General features: G+C 38.8%; 1 non-coding gene across 1 annotated transcript; it reads left to right on the top strand.

Moving 5' to 3' along the window:
* Positions 1–2533: 2533 nt before the first annotated feature.
* LOC123458017 lies at positions 2534–2724 on the top strand. The gene has a single exon (XR_006635352.1). It is a non-coding gene; the product is annotated as a U2 spliceosomal RNA (small nuclear RNA).
* Positions 2725–17316: the final 14592 nt, after the last annotated feature.

Below are 17316 nucleotides of genomic sequence, written 5' to 3'. Positions count from 1 at the left end.
AAAAAAGTTACAGAAGCATATGTGGCAAAAGCAAGCAGCTGCACAGTTCTTGTAACTCTTGTTCCAGTTAGCTCAAGTCTATCCGTGAGTGGCAGGTGGGTGGGAGTGTTATCTCAATTCCCTGCTGTCTCCCCGTGGGTGGCTCACAGGAGAGTGAGAACTTACTTCTGCTCCCTGTGGTTAAGTCTTGGACTGTTGCGGACGTTACAACCCAGTACAAGTTTGCTTTAAAATAGCTATTTTTGGGCTGGAGAGATGGCTTAGCAGTTAAGTGCTTGCCTGTGAAGCCTAAGGACCCCAGTTCGAGGCTCGGTTCCCCAGGTCCCACGTTAGCCAGATGCACAAGGGGGCGCACGCGTCTGGAGTTCGTTTGCAGAGGCTGGAAGCCCTGGCACGCCCATTCTCTCTCTCTCCCTCTATCTGTCTTTCTCTCTGTGTCTGTCGCTCTCAAATAAAAATAAATAAAAAATGAACAAAAAAATATAAAAAAAATAGCTATTTTCTATTAGATACCCTCCCCTTCATCTTCATAATCCCTTATGACTCTCTCTCTCTCTCTCTCTTTTCTTTTTGTGGTTTTTGAGGTAGCCCAGGCTAACCTGAAATTCACTATGTAATCTCAGGATGACCTCCTACCTCTGCCTCCTAAGTGCTGGCATTAAAGGCATGCACCACCATGCCCAACCCTTATGACTCTTCTAATGGGATCCTGTTGGGAGCTATGAACCAAACCTCGGCCATGTTAACAGAAACTGCCATGTAGCAAGTTATGTTTCTACTTCCTCACCTAATATTCAATTACCAGAAACAAAGACTGCCATATAGCAAGTGAAGTTTCTACTTCCTCACCTAATATTCAACTACCAGAAACAATGGGATCGTACGCCTGGCTGAACACTTCCCCATCCTGCTGGTAGCTGATGAAGAAACAAAGGCATTGTGGTTTAACGAGTAACTCTGTGATCTTTGCCCTAACCACGTCCCCTTCCCCCCTACAACTCCTTGCCCTGACCATGCCCCCTACAAACCTATATAAACCTATGTGGAAAAAAATGAAATCTTGAGGCCTTGACAAACACCTAGCATGGTCTCCTTCTTGTGTCTGTTTTCCTTTTTTCACTCAGGTTAACTTCTCCTCTGGTCCTTGTTCAACTCCTCACTGGCCAGGGCAAGTGGTGCCCAACGTGGGGTCCGAGGTATGAAGTGTGACCTGGGCATTGCTGAAGTGGACAGCCATCCTCGCCATTGGATCGCCACCCCACCAGGGTGAGTGAAGATGCTCATAGAACACTACAGGCAATACACCTGAAATACAGATCTGCTCCATGATCACCACAGAAAAACCCGCCTGTGATACATATCTGCTAAGGTAAGACAAGTGACGCAGACTTCTAGGCAAACCATTTAAAGACTATTTAGTCAGATTTGTAAGACACAAGAACTGCGGGATTTCTTTTTGTACTTCTTTTCCTCCTTTTCCTTTTGGTTGGCGCCATCACGTGGAATTGCAACATAGCAACAGGGCAACTAAAGCCTCTTGGCTAGGGCTACCCTCTGGCATTGGCTGAAGGCCCCTAGCTCCCTGTGTGAATCCTGACAGCCCATTCGGGCATTGGCAAAGACCTCCTATCTAGCCTCTCTTCCTACCAACCAACCTGGTTATGCAACAGCCAGTAAATGCCCTCAAGGCGGCTGCCAGTTCTTAAAATTGTGGACAGGCTTACATCAAACCCACCGGGGAATCCCCCATGCTGGTTCTCCGACTGGGAACGTTGCCCTCTGGTCTTGCCATTTCTACTCTATTCCTTTCTATCATGGGACAGACTCTAAGTAAGCATAAATTGTTAAAGGGCTTAAAACTTCTCTCAAGACACAAGGAACACAGGTTAAAAAAAAGAAAAAAAATTAGCAAAGAGTAAAAAAGGAGCTAATTGCCATAGTAAAAGATATTTTAAAAGCTCAAGGAATTGAGATTGCTTCAAGTTCTTTAAGCAAATTTTTTAATTTTATCAGGAAAATATGCTCTTTTTATATGTGTGTATGTGTTGATGTGTGCTCATTGTGCTTGCTAGTCGTGACTAAAGAGATGAGACGGATACAGGTGACACCCCTTTCTCTTCTAGAGAACCATTTCAAGGAAACCAAAGACCTAAGCATAAAAATTAAAAAGGAAAAGTTAAATGCCTTTTACAGGAGTAAATTTGCCAGATATTGTTATAGATCAAGTTCACCTTACATAGAGGATTATTAAAAACAACAAAACTTCCTCTAAAGAGTAACTTATAATTTGTCAGATATTTTAAAAAAGATTGTAATGTCCTGTTACTTAAAAGGAGGAGGCAACTTATCTGACTTCTCAGCCAGCCTGCCTCAAAATAACAACACAATTTGCCTAAGTTACTTCTAATAAAATCATTTCCAAGTGTGTTATTGGTATTAATGACATAAAATTGTGTTAAGACTACTTTCTTGTTAGTAATAGGATTAATCAATTTGGTGTAATTTTTTAATAGCCTGATAAGAAAGATAATTAATCACTTCTTCTCCTTTTGGCTAAGATCAAGTGTAGTATCTGTTCTTATCAGTTTAATATCTGATATGTCCTCTATCTGAGGACAATATCATAAATAGATTTTTGGAGCTCAGAGTTGGAATAGAAACTTGCTCCATCCACTCCATGCATTGACCTGGTATTGCAGTATTTCTAGGAATGGTGTATCTCCTTGGGGGAATTAAAAAAAAAAAAGAAAGATAATTAATGATTGGGTGAGATAAATTGAAGGAACTGGGAAGGAATTTTTCAATGATTACTTGTTAAAAATGCCTTCTGAGTGGTACGTAGATCAGAATGTTAAAAGTATATAAATAAAGGTGTGCAGATGTAAGACAATACTTTTTCAGGCCAAACCTAAACACCATGCCTAAAGTTAAAGGTTTTTAAACTGTTTACAAACTTTAAGAAACAAAAAACTAATTTTCAGGCTAAAATATGTTGGAATAGCTTGCTTAAGTTTTATCAAATTTAAGTCATGGGTAAAACATAAAATTGTTTTTTTATTTTTATTTTATTATATTTTAAAAGAGTTTTATTCCTACTCACATAGAAGTCCAATCATTTGTAGCTAGGATCCACATATGAGATAAAACATGTAATGTTTGGCTTTCTGTGCCTGGGTTACCTCACTGAGTATAATCCTTTCCAGATCCATCCATTTTCCTGCAAATTTCATCATTTCATTTTTCTTTACTGCTGAGTAGAACCCCATTGTGTGAATGTGCTACATCTTAATTATCCACTCATCAGTTGAGGCTGGTTCCATTTCCTAGCTATTGTGAATAAAGCAGCAGTAAACATAGTTGACCAAGTATGTCTAAGGTAATGAGATGAGTACGTAGGATATATGCCTAGGAGTGGTATATCTGGGTCATATGGTAGGTCTCTTTTTAGCTATCTCAAGAACCTCCACAGTGATTTCCACAATGGCTGGACCAGATAGCGTCCCCACCAACAGTGTAGGAGGATACCTTGTTTTCCATATCCTCACCAGCATTTATGGTCACTTGTTTTCAGGATGGTAACCAATCTGATAGGAGTGAGATGGAATCTCAATATATAGGGGTGAGATGGAATCTCAATATATTTTAGACTGCATTTTCATGATGGCTAGAGAGGTGGAACACTTTTTAGATTCTTATATGCCATCTGTATTTCTTCTTTTGAGAACTCTCTTTTTAGTTCCATAGCCCCCCCCTTTTTTTTTTCTCAAGGTAGGGTCTCGCTTTAGCCCAATTCACTAGGTAGTCTCAGGGTAACCTCAAACTCATGGTGATACTCCTACCTCTGCCTCCCAAGTGCTGGGATTAAAGGCATGAGCCACCATTTTTTAATTGGGTTGTTTGGTTTCTTATTATTTAACTTTTTGAGGTCTTTGTATATCCAAAATATTAATCCTCTGTCAGATGTAGAGCTGGCAAAGATTTTCTCCCATTCTGTAGGTTGTCTCTTTACTCTGTTCACAGGGTCCTTAGCTATATAAAAGCTGTGTAATTTCACGAGATTCCAGCAATTTATTAGTAGTTTTCTTTCCTGAGCAACTGGGGTTATATTCAGAAAGTCTTTGCAAATACCAATGTGTTGAATGGTTTCCCCTACATTTTCCTCTAGCAGTTTCAGAGTTTCAGATCAGATATTAAGGTCTTTGATCCATTTGGACTTAATTATTATGCATATATAGAGAGAAGGATTACTTTTATCCTTCTACAAATACATATCAAATTTTCCCAGTACCATTTGCTGAAGAGGCTGTCTTTTCTCTAATGAGTATTTTTGGCATTTGTAGAAGATCAGATGGCTATCGCTACCCAGATTTACATCTGGTCCTCTATTCTGTTCCACTGGTCTACATGTCTGTATTAGTATTATGTTGACTTAGTATTATGTTGACTGTAGGTTTATCACAAATACCTGTTATTATGTTGAGATATGTTCCTAGACTCTGTAGGACATTTATCATGATAGGAAGTTGAATTCTGCCAAATATTTTTTTTTCATCTAATGAGATGATCATGTGATTTTTGTTCTTCAGTCTATTAATATAATGTATTACATTTATTGATTTGCATATGTTGAGCTGTGCCTGAATTTCTAGAATAAAGCCTACTTGATTGGGGTGAATGCTCTTTCTGATATATTCTTGTGTTTTGCTTGACAATATTTTGCTGAGAATTATTGAATTTATGTTCATGAGTTAGATTGGTCTGTAAATTTTTTGTTCTATCTTTGTCTGGTTTTGGTATCAGGGTGATACTGGCTTCATAAAGGGAGTTTGGTAGGATTCCTTCCTTTTCTGTTATGGAGAAGTTTAAGAAGCAATGATGTTAGTTCTCTGAAGGTCTGGTAAAATTCACCAGTGAATCCATCTGGGCCTGTAGTTTTTTTAGTTGGGAGATTTGTGATAACTGCTTGGATTTCCATAGTTGTTATAAGTCTATTTAAGTGGTTAATCTCATCTTGATTTAACTTAGGTAGGTCATATAAATCAAGAAATCATCATTTTCTTTCAGATTTTCAAACTTGGTGGAATATAGGTTCTTATTGTATGTCCTGATGACTTTTTGAATTTTTCTGGTATCTGTTGTGATGCTGCCTTTTTCATCTCTAATTTTATTAATTTGTATTTCTTCTCTCTTTGCTTTGGTCAGATTTGCTAAGGGTTTATCAATCTTGTTTGTCATTTCAAAGAATCAACTCTTCATTTCACTGATTCTTTGGATTATTGTTTTCATTTTTAATTCATTAATTTCTGCCCTAATCTTTGCTATTTTTTTGCAGTCTACTGACTTTTGGTCTGCCTTGTTCTTCTTTTTCCAAGGCCTTAAGGTGAATGTGTTAGGTTGTTTATTTGCAACCTTTCTAATTTCTTAATGTAGGTACTTTAAGCTATAAATTTCCCTCTTAGTACTGCCTTCATTGTGTCCCAACAGTTTTGGTATGTTTTGTTCACATTATCATTTGACTCTATGAATGTTTTGATTTCCTTCTTGATTTCTTCATTGACCCATTTATCATTTAATAGTGTATTGTTTAGTTTCCATGATTTTATGTATACCTATAGCTTTTCTTGATATTAATTTGTAGTTTGATCTCATGTGATCAGATAGAGTGCAAGGAATTATTTCAATTTTCCTGTATTTGTTAAGATTTGTTTTGGGTCCTAATGTATGATCTATTTTAGAGAATATTCCATGTGCTGCTGGAAAGAATGTGTATTCTGTATCATTTGGATGAAATGTCCTATATATATCTGTTAGGACCATTTCTTCTATGACCTCATTTAATCCAGGTGCATCTCTGTTTATTTTTTTGCTGTGATGACCTGTTAATTAATGAGAGTGGGGTTTTGAGGTCACCCACCACAACTATGTTTGGTGTTATCTGTGACCTTAGTTCTAATAGCATTTGTTTGATGAAGTTGGGAGCCCCCATGTTAGGTGCATATATGTTTAGGATTGTAATGTCCTTCTGTTGGAGTGTTCCTTTAATCAATATAAAGTGACCTTCCTTATCTTTCCTAACTAATGTTGTTCTGAAGTCTACCTTGTCAGATATTAGGACAGCAATTTCTGCTTGCTTTCTAGGCCCATTTGCTTGAAACACTATTTTCCAACCTTTAACCCTAAGATAGTGTCCATCCTTTGTAGAAAGGTAAGTTTCTTAGAGGCAACAAACTGGAGGATCCTCCTTTTTAACCCATTATGCAAACCTATGCCTTGTGGTGGGGGCATTGAGGCCGTTGTTATTGAAATGTAGGTATTTATTTTTTGCCATTTTCTTGTTTTGTAGTTCTTCCTGTTTTACCTTTGATCTCTAGTATTAACTGGTATTTGAGTATGATTTGTTTTTTCCAGGTTCCTTATATGTGTGCTTTTCTTTCTCCTTAGCATGGAGGACCCTGTCAAGTATTTTCTGTAGAGCTGCTTTTGTCTTCAAATATTCCTTTAGCCTGCTTTTGTTGTGGAATTTCCTTATTTCTCCATCTATTTAAATGGATAGATTTGGAGGATAAAATAAACATGGTTGTCAGTTATCTTTCAGAACTTAGAATACATCATTCCTAACCCTTCTGGCTTTGAAATTTTGTATTGAGTAATCTGCTGTGATCCTGATGGGCTTGCCTTTGTATGTGACTATTTTTCTCTAACTGCTTTCAGTATATTTTCTGTAGTTTGTATGTTTGATAATTTAATTATAATATGGTGAGGAGAGGTTCTTTCCAGGTTTTGTCTCTTTGATGTACTAAAGGATTCCTGTATCTGCATTGGCATCTCTTTCCCAATCTGGAGGAAGTTTTCTTTTATGATTGTTTTTGAAACTCCTACTATGCCTGTGGAGTAAAATTCTTCTGTTTTTACTATACATTGAAGTCTTATGTTTAATCATTTCTTTTAATTTTTTTCTGACTTTATGCATTTTTCATATACACCCACACCCATATGTGTGTGTGTGTGTGTGTGTGTGTGTGTGTGTGTGTGTGTATTCCAGGTCCTTTATTTATTTTTTTTCTTCAGGAAATGTGAATGGGGGAGAATCCCTGATTTCATCCTCTACATGTTTGTTGTTAGCATATAGGAAACCTACTGATTTTTGTGTATTTATTTTGTATCCTGCTACGTTGCCAAAAGTATTTATCAGCTTTATCAGTTTGCTGGTAGAGTTTTTATGGTATTTTGTGTATAGAATCATATCATTGGCAAATAATGATATTTTGATCTCTTCCTTTCCAATTTGTATCTCTTGTATGAGTGTCTCTGTCCTTATTGCTGTAGCTATGACTTCCAGTAGTACTATATTAAGTAAATGTGGGGACAGTGGACACCCTTGTTTGTTCCTGAATTTAGTGGAAAAGCTTCAAATTTTTCCTCATTTAGTATTATGTTGGCTGTAGGTTTGTTATAAATAGCTTTTATTATGTTGATATATGTTTCTTGTATTCCCAGTTTCTATAATACTTTTACCATGAAGGGATGTTGGATTTTTTGAATGCCTTTTCTGCATCTATTGAGATGATCATGTGATTTTTGTCCTTTAGACTGATTTGCATGTGTTGAGCCATTTCTGCATTCCTGGGATAAAGCCAACTTGGTTGGGGTTAATAATCTTTTGATATATTCTTGTATTTTGTTTGCCAATATTTTGTTCAGAGTTTTTATATCTGTGTTCATGAGGGAGATTGGTCTGTAATATTCTTTTGTTGTTGTTGTTCTGTCTTGTCTGGTTTTGGTATAAGGGTGATGCTTGCTTCATAGAAGGAGTTTGGTAGAATTCCTTCCTTTTCTATTTTATGTAAAAGTTTGAGAAGAAGTGGTGTTAGATCTTCCATGAAGGTCTGGTAAAATTCAGCAATGAATACATCAGGGCCTGGAATATTTTTAGTTGGGAGACTGTGTATAACTACTTGGAAGTCTGTACTTGTTATAGGTCTATTTAAATGTTTATCTCATCTTGATTTAATATTTGTAGGTCATATGAATCAAGTAAATCATTCATTTCTTTCAGATTTTCAAAACTTAGAGGTATATATATTCTTAAATTGTGTCCTTATGATTTTCTGAATTACTTTTGCATCTGTTGCAATGGTGCCTTTTAAATCTCTAATTGTATTAACTTCTGTCTCTTCTCTCTTTCTTTGGGTCAGCTTTGTTACAGGTTTATCAATCTTGTTTGTTCTTTTTTTTTTTTAAATTATTTACTTATTTATTTGAGAGCGACAGACACAGAGAGAAAGACAGATAGAGGGAGAGAGAGAGAATGGGCGCGCCAGGGCTTCCAGCCTCTGCAAATGAACTCCAGACGCGTGCGCCCCCTTGTGCATCTGGCTAACGTGGGACCTGGGGAACCGAGCCTTGAACCGGGGTCCTTAGGCTTCACAGGCAAGCGCTTAACCACTAAGCCATCTCTCCAGCCCTTGTTTGTTCTTTTAAAGAACCAACTCTTTGTTTCATTGATTCTTTTTGCTTTTTCTAGTTTCTATTCCATTAATTTCTGCCCTAATCTTTATTATTTCTTGTTGGGCTCTGAAAGGCCCAGGCGTGAGTCCTAGTGGATCTTCCTGAGCCTAGCTAAAGTTTGGTGACCTGTCTCTGGTCAGCTAGGACTCAGCAAGACACCTAATGGCTTCTGGCCTGCCACTTCTGTGTGGTAATTGTAATTACCATTTCAATAGTTACATTTTACTATTGGCCCTTACCTCTGCCCCCATCCTAAAATCTCTGCCTTTGTCCCCAACATGATATAGGCAACTGCTCAGAGTAATAAAGTGAGTTGTTTCTGCAAGTTCCTGCATTGAAAAGACTCCCAACTCAGTGTGGTTTTCCTCTGGTGGCCAGGAGAGGTTTCTGAGTCATCCGATGCTCATCATCTCTCTCAACCCCTAGGGAGGAACTAGCAGGCCTGGTCCTTCCCTTGGCACTACCTACCTGACTGGGTAGGAGCCCCACATCTGGTGCCTAACGTGCAGCTCTGGGACCCCGACAGACTAGTGTACCCCATGAGAGGCTGTCATTGAGGAGGTAATCGGTGTGTGTGGATGAGCATACCCTCATGAGTTATGAGGCAGTCTTCATACTTAGTGCACAAAACTTTGCTTCTATAACCTGTAATTACTTGTCAACATCTCTTCGTTCCCTTTCTCTTTCCCTTCACCTTCGGTTCACCGGCAGCTTTTGTATCTCTAAAGGCTTGTGCTTCTCTCTCTCTCTCTCTGCTTGGGCCTGTGAAGGCAGGCCAGCTTTTTCTGCCATTATGGAACTTCCCCTGGATCTGTAAGCTTCAATAAATATTCCTTCCTCCATAACTGTACCTGGTCTGGAAGTTTATCTCAGCAAACCTAAAGCTGTCTGATGAGCTGAGATGAACCTGACCATGTGGATGTTAATCTTTTTTAACCTTTGTTTTAAAGACATAGACATGGATTTGATGCCTACAACTAAAGGTGTCTTCTGGAGTGGTAAGCCAAATTTTATGGACTATTCAGATAAAAATTTAAAAATTCTAAGTACAGACAGCATTAGACTTCGAGGCTTAGCTTATAAGCTTTCTAAGAGGAAAGAAAGACTACAGGGAACTTCATTGGAACTGGGCTACTGGCATAAGGGCTGGCTACGTCCTGCTGCCAAGGCCCAAAGAGTTTAATCAAGGTTAAATTTGTAATAGACTGATATGCTTAGCTAGAGATATTGGATTAAAAAATTTAAGATTTGTTTTTTCTTTGTTTTGGTTTTTCAAGGTAGGATTTCACTCTAGCCCAGGCAGACCTGGAATTCCCTATGGAGTCTCAGAGTGGCCTGAAACTAATGGTAATCCTCCTACCTCTGCCTCCCGAGTGCTGGGATTGAAGACATACACCAACATGCCTGGCTGAGACTTAAGATTTTAAGCTAAAAAACTTCAAACAAGTTAAAATTACAGACACTTAGACTAATTTTAGGTTATGATGGTTCAGTTTACATTGTTTTAGTCTCTCCTTACTATACCTTATACCAGTTAAAAATGTTTACTCTGCCTTTATTTGTTAAAAGTGTTTAACTTGTTTAATTTTACAGATCTTAATATCTTAAATTGGTCAAGACTGTGGGGACCTTTAAAATTAAACTAAGTACAATTTATAATATATAATAATTATAAATCTATTGGAAGCCAGGGACAAAATTTGGTAATTTAAATAGATGGCCCCCCTCCTGGCAGCTTGTGCCCAACCCTCCCCTACTGGGAAATGGTGGGCAATCCACCTTCTGGGAGACTGCCATATGGCCCCCTTGGACTGACCCAGGTGGGGACAGGGGAGACGTCTGCCATCTTGTGGTGACTGGGCTCACTGACCTTTCCCCACACCTACTGGGCATTGGCACATGCCGGAAAAAAAAAAAAATCTAAACATGCCATTAGTTATATGCTTCAGTGTTTCACCACTTGCGCTACCTGATCAAATTAAAACAGATAATGGCCCCTACTTCGTAAGCAAGGCCTTTGTAGATTTTCTCCAGACCTGGAAAATCTCACATTCCACAGGCATCCCATACAACCCCCAGGGCCAGGCTATTATTAAAAGATATAATCAAACTCTCAAGTCTCAATTACAAAAACAGAAGGGGGAAACATTACCCCCACATGCCCAACTAAAAAGGGCCTTATTTACCCTAAATTTTTAAATTTTTTCTAACAATTTATAATGTGTGATGGTTATAAATCTATTAGACTCCAGGGGAAAAATGTGATAATTTAAATAAGTGGACCCCAATATATTCAATTGTTTATCTTAAAGTGTGATGGTGGGTTTCAGATTTCAATCTAAAGATATACAAAGTGTGCCTAGCAGGAGTTCCTGAAGTGTGCTGTGGCTTTAGGCTTGTACTTTTAATGTCTAACTATCCTTCATACTCACAGCTTAAAGTAGCTCCTAAAAAAATAATTCAAACTGTACCTCCCTTTAAGATCTTGGGCTTGATCCTTACCATAGATACATACATAGATAACTGTTAGATGCTCTATATACTAGGGTTAAAAGTTAAAACTCGTTTGGAGTGTCATGTAGATTTTTGATGGATTTGCATTACTTCTAAAAAATGTAATAACCACTAACAGCATTGGGAAAATACATTTAAGAGATATTTGGCACAAAGATAATATTTCTTTAGATCTGATCCAGTTACATTCAGAAATTTTGTCTTTACAAAATAATCAGCTTATTTTTGATACAGCTAAAGCTGCAGATGACTTAATATCTACTTTTAAGTCTGCCTTGCCTAGATGAAATTCTCTCACTTCTTGGATAGGAAGCTTTACTGCTACAGGTGTTTGTCTTTTACTCAGTCTGTGTCTGCTGCCCATACTCATTAAATGCCTTTTAAGACCCTTTATAGATATCTGTGCAGAAGTACATGGGATACAGCTAGACCCAACCCTGGATTCCTGAGACATTATCTCAAAGCCCCTGCAGAGGCTGGTAGTCAAAGACGGGTATGATTCTCTCGAGTTAGGTCAACCTAAGACAGGGCATGAATGATGGAATTCATGTACCGATGATGGGTAAGGCCTAAATATCGTAGAGAACAAACTAAGACAGACACAGTCTTTCTGCACTGAGTCCCGTTGGGGCCCAGTCCATAAAAAATAAAATAAAAAAATGGGAATTGTCGGGAGCCATTTTGGCTGGACTTATATCCATAGCTCTGGGCTTTCGGCAGCAACACTTTAGCAAAACTATAGCAAGGCTTTAACAAAACTATAGCACCTACAGTAAGCCAGATTATATATATTCAGTGTCAGGAAGTCATTCCGGCAGCAAGACATTTGTACTGAGAAGTAATTAAAATACAAAAACTCTGTAACAGAAAGGAGTTTTTTGATAGAAACTTGTGTGAAGCTCATAAAATTTTTGTCCATGGGAAAATTTTGTAAAAAGAAAAAGACCCATTTGGGTACCAGTGAGAGACCTAAAATATTTGTCCCAACAAGGGGACACTGACAATCACTTCTCTAGGGAGTGTCCCGCCCCTGAGGACTGTTCCTAAAATGGTCCTTCAACATGCTAAACTAAATAACTCTGTCCCTTGCAGAGGATTGCTAGCTTTGCCTCCAATCTGGGCCTCTCCGGCTAATTACAGTACAGTTGCCCATATGACTTTAAAAAACTGCTCAGCCACCTTCCCCATCCCATCCAGGTTTTCCCAATGTTTCCTCTGGGCATTTGGGCCCTGCCTTCCCCTAATAATTCCAGTATAGATGTGAGATACATTCATCCTTCCTTCTATACTTTTAACACAACTGAGCCCAGTGCTCAACGCTGCCCGCCTTCTGGAATGGCTTATGTTTGTGGAGGTGAGATGGCCTATGACTTTCTGCCCACTAATTGGATGGGCCTTTGTGCCCCAGCCACCTTAATCCCAGATGTAGATATCATTCCTGGAAGCTAGATTCCCTGGATGAGGTAGTCCTACAAAACAGGAGAGGACTGGACCTACTAACGGCTGAAAAGGGAGGCGTATGTTTGTTTTTACAGGAAAAATGCCGCTTTTATGCCAATAAATCAGGAATCATCCAGGACAAGATTAAGAGGCTTCAGGAAGACTTGGAGAGGAGACAGCGGGACCCCCAGGACAACCTGCTGTGGACGGGCTTACATGACCTCTTACCCTACCTTCTCCCTCTACCTGGACCCCTCCCCCTCCTTCTCCTTCCCCTCACTGTTGGGCCTTGTGTAATTAACAAAATTACACAATTTATTCACGAGTGGCTAGAGGCAATGAAACTTCATCAGTTCGAGATATCACCGGCTGGCAACTCAGGAAGTAAGTTCCTCAGATGACCCACTACCACCTCCCCTGCCCTCCATGTGACCAATGATGGGTAAGATCCCTAGAGGGGAACAACCTAAGACAGACCATGGAGTGGCTTCTCAGTGAGCTAAACACCTGGCATCCAATGATGGGTAAGATCTCCAGAGGGGGACAACCTGTGACAGGGGCCACGGTGACTAATGCTCTTACAAAAACAAAAGTGGTAGATGTTGGGCTCTGAAAGGCCCAGGTGTGAGGCCTAGTGGAACTTCCTGAGCCTAACTAAAGTTTGGTGACCTGTCTCTGGCCAGCTAGGACTCAGCAAGACACCTAATGGCTTCTGGCCTGCCACTTCTGTGTGGTAATTGTAATTACCATTTCAATAGTTACAGTTTACTTTTGGCCCTTACCTCTGCCCCTATCCTAAAATCCGTGCCTTTGTCCCTAACATGATATAGGCAACTGTTCAGAGTAATAAAACGAGTTGTTTCTGCGAGTTCCTGCATTGACAAGACTCCCAACTCAGTGTGGTTTTTCTCTGGTGGTCAGGAGAGGTTTCAGAGTCATCTGATGCTCATCCATCCTTCTCAACCCCTAGGGAGGAACCAGCAGGCCTGGTCCTTCCACAGCGCTACCTACCTGACCGGGAAGGAGCCCCGCAATTTCTTCACAGCTACTGATTTTTGGTTTGCCTTATTCTTCTTTTTCCAAGGCCTTAAAGTGGAGCTTTAAATTGTTTATTTGTGAACTCTCTAATTTCTTAATATAGGCACTTACAGCTATAAGTTTCCCTCTTAAGACTGCCTTTATTTTGTCCCAAAGGTTTTGGTATGTTGTATTATCATCATAATTTGATTCTATGAATTTATTGATTTCCTTTTTGATTGCTTCAATGACCCATTTATCACTTAATAGTGTAATGTTTAGTCTCCATGAATTATGAATTTCTGTATGCTCTGTAGATTTTCTTGTTGCTGATTTGCAGTTTAATCCCATTGTGGTCAGATAGAGTACAAGGGATTATTTCAATTTTCCTATATTTGTTGAGATTTTCTTTGTGTCCTAATATAAATTATATTTTAGAGAATGCTCCATGTGCTTCTAACGTGCATATTCTATAGCATTTGGATGAAATTTTCTGTAGATATCTGTTATTTGATATCATTTTCTGTAGATATCTGTCTATTTGATATCATTTAATTCAGATGTCTCTCTGTTTATTTTTTTTGCCAGTATGACTTGTCAATTAATGACAGTGGGGTATTAAAGTCATTCATAACAATTGTGTTTGTTGTTATCTGTGCCCTTAAGTCTAATAGTGTTTGTTTGATGAAACTTGGAGCCCCCATATTAGGTGCATATATGTTTAGGATTGTAATGTCCTCCTGCTGGAGTGTTCCTTTAATCAGTATAAAATGACCTTCTTTATCTTTCCTCACTAATGTTTGTTTGAAGTCTATCCTGTCAGGTATTAGGATAGCAACCCCAGCTTGTTTACTAGGCCCATTTGCTTGAAATACCATTTTCCATCCTTTCACCCTAAGACAGAATTTATCTTTTATTGAGAGATTAGTTTCATGAAGGCAACAAATGCCAGGATCCTGACTTTTAATCCAGTCTGAAATCCTGCATCTATTTGTGGGGCAATGAGGCCTTTATATTAAGAGTTATTATTGAAATGTTTGTGTTTACTCTGACTCTTCTTTTTTTAAAAAAAATTTATTAGCATTTTCCATGATTATAAAAAAAATATCCCATGGAAATTCCCTCACCCACCCCACACTTTCCCCTATGAAATTCCATTCTCCATCATATAACTCCCCATCTCTATCACTGTACCTACATATATACAATATCAACCTATTAAGCACCCTCCTCCCTTCCTTTCTCTTCCATTTATGTCTCCTTTTTAACTTACTGGCCTCTGAAACTAAGTATTTTCTTTTTTTTTTTTAAATTATTTATTTATTTATTTGAGAGTGACAGACACAGAAAGAAAGACAGAGGGAGAGATAGAGAATGGGTGCGCCAGGGCTTCCAGCCTCTGCAAATGAACTCCAGATGCATGCGCCCCCTTGTGCATCTGGCTAACGTGGGACCTGGGGAACCGATCCTCGAACCGGGGTCCTTAGGCTTCACAGGCAAGCGCTTAACTGCTAAGCCATCTCTCCAGCCATGCTACTAAGTATTTTCATTCCCATGCAGAAGCTCAATCACCTGTAGCTGGATCCACATATGAGAGAGAACATGTGGCACTTGGCTTTCTGGGCCTGGGTTACCTCACTTAGTATAATCCTTTCCAGGTCCATCCGTTTTTCTGCAAATTTCATAACTTCATTTTTATTTACTGCTGAGTAGAACTCCATTGTATAAATGTGCCGCATATTCATTATCCACTCATCAGTTGAGGGACATCTAGGCTGGTTCCATTTCCCAGCTATTACAAATTGAGCAGCAATAAACATGGTTGAGCATGTACTTCTAAGGAAATGAGATGAGTCCTTCAGATATATGCCTAGGAGTGTTATAGTGGGGTCATATGGTAGATGAATCTTTAGCTGTTTTAGGAAACTCCACACTTATTTCCACAATGGCTGGACCAGACTGCATTTCCACCAGCAGTGTAGAAGGGTTCCTCTTTTTCCACATCCCCACCAACATTTATGATAATTTGTTTTCATGATGGTGGCCAATCTGACAGAAGTGAGATGGAATCTCAATGTAGTTTTAATCTGCATTTCCCTGATTACTAGTGATGTAGAACATTTTTTTTAGATGCTTATATGCCATTCATATTTTTTCCTTTGAGAATGCTCTATTTAGCTCCATAGACCATTTTTTAAAAAATTTATTTATTGGAGAGCGACAGACACAGAGAGAAAGACAGATAGAGGAAGAGAGAGAGAGTGGGCGTGCCAGGGCTTCCAGCCTCTGCAAACTAACTCCAGATGCATGCGCCCCCTTGTGCATCTGGCTAACGTGGGACCTGGAGAACCGAGCCTCGAACCGGGGTCCTTAGGCTTCATAGGCAAGCGCTTAACTGCTAAGCCATCTCTCCAGCCCTCCATAGCCCATTTTTTGATTGGCTTGTTTGATTCCTTATTATTTAACTTTTTGAGTTCTTTGTATATCCTAGATATTAATCCTCTATCAGATATATATCTGGCAAAGATTTTTTCCCATTCTGTAGATAGCCTCTTTGCTTTTTTCACTGTGTCCTTTGCAGTGCAAAATCTTTGTAACTTCATGAGGTCCCAGTGATATAATCTGTGGTTTAATTGCCTGAGCAATTGGGGTTGTATTCAGAAAGTCTTTGCCAAGACCAATATGTTGAAGGCTTTCTCCTACTTTTTCCTCTAGCAGTTTCAGAGTTTCAGGTCTGATGTTAAGGTCTTTAATCCATTTGGACTTAGTTCTTGTGCATGGTGAGAGAGAAGAATCTTTTTTCATCTTTCTGCAGACATGTATCCAGTTTTCCCAACACCACTTGTTGAAGAGGCTGTCTTTTCTCCAATGAGTATTTTTGGCATTTTTGTCGAATATCAGGTGGGTGTAGCTACTTGGGCTTACATCTGTGTCCTCTATTCTGTTCCACTGATCTACATGTCTGTTTTGTGCCAGTACCATGCTGTTTTTGTTACTATGGCTCTGTAGTATAGGTTAAAATCAGGTATGGTGATACCACCAGCCTTATTTTTGTTGCTCAGTATTATTTTAGATATACAAGGTTTTTTGTGATTCCAAATGAATTTTTGGATTGCCTTTTCTATTTCCATGAAGAATGCTTTTGGAATTTTAATAGCGATTGCATTGAATGTGTAGATTGCTTTTGGTAAGATTGCCATTTTCACAATATTGATTTGTCTAATCCAGGAACAAGGGATGTTTCTCCACTTTCTAGTGTGTTCTGTAATTTCTCGCTTGAGTGTTTTAAAGTTCTCATTGTAGAGATTCTTTACTTCCTTGGTTAGGTTTATGCCAAGGTACTTTATTTATTTATTTATTTTTTTTGATGCAATTGTGAATGGGAGTGATTCTCTATTTTCATCCTCTGTGTGTTTGTTGTTAGCGTATATGAAGTCTACTGATTTTTGTGTATTTATTTTGTATTCTGCTACATGGTTGTAGGTTTTGATGAGCTCCAACAGTTTGCTAGTAGAGTCCTTAGGGTCTTTTAAGTATAGAATCATGTCATCTGCAAATAATGATAACTTGATCTCTTCCTTTCCAATTTGTATCCCTTTTATGTGTCTGTTGCCTTATTGCTATGGCTAAGACTTCCAAAACTATATTAAGTAAAAGTGGGGACAGTGGACACCCATGTCTTGTTTCTGATTTTAGTGGAAATCTTCCAGTTTTTCCCCATTTAGTAATAAGTTGGCTGTAGGCTTGTCCAGATGCCTCTCTGTTTATTTTTTCCCATGATGGGATATTAAAGTTACCCACCACCACTGTTTTTGGTGTTATCTGTGACTTAGTTCT

The sequence above is a fragment of the Jaculus jaculus genome, chromosome 1 (genome assembly GCF_020740685.1).
Source record: "Jaculus jaculus isolate mJacJac1 chromosome 1, mJacJac1.mat.Y.cur, whole genome shotgun sequence".
NCBI lineage: Eukaryota > Metazoa > Chordata > Mammalia > Rodentia > Dipodidae > Jaculus > Jaculus jaculus.
The sequence above is the reverse complement of the archived record's forward strand: the minus strand, read 5'-3'. Positions and strand labels throughout refer to the sequence as shown.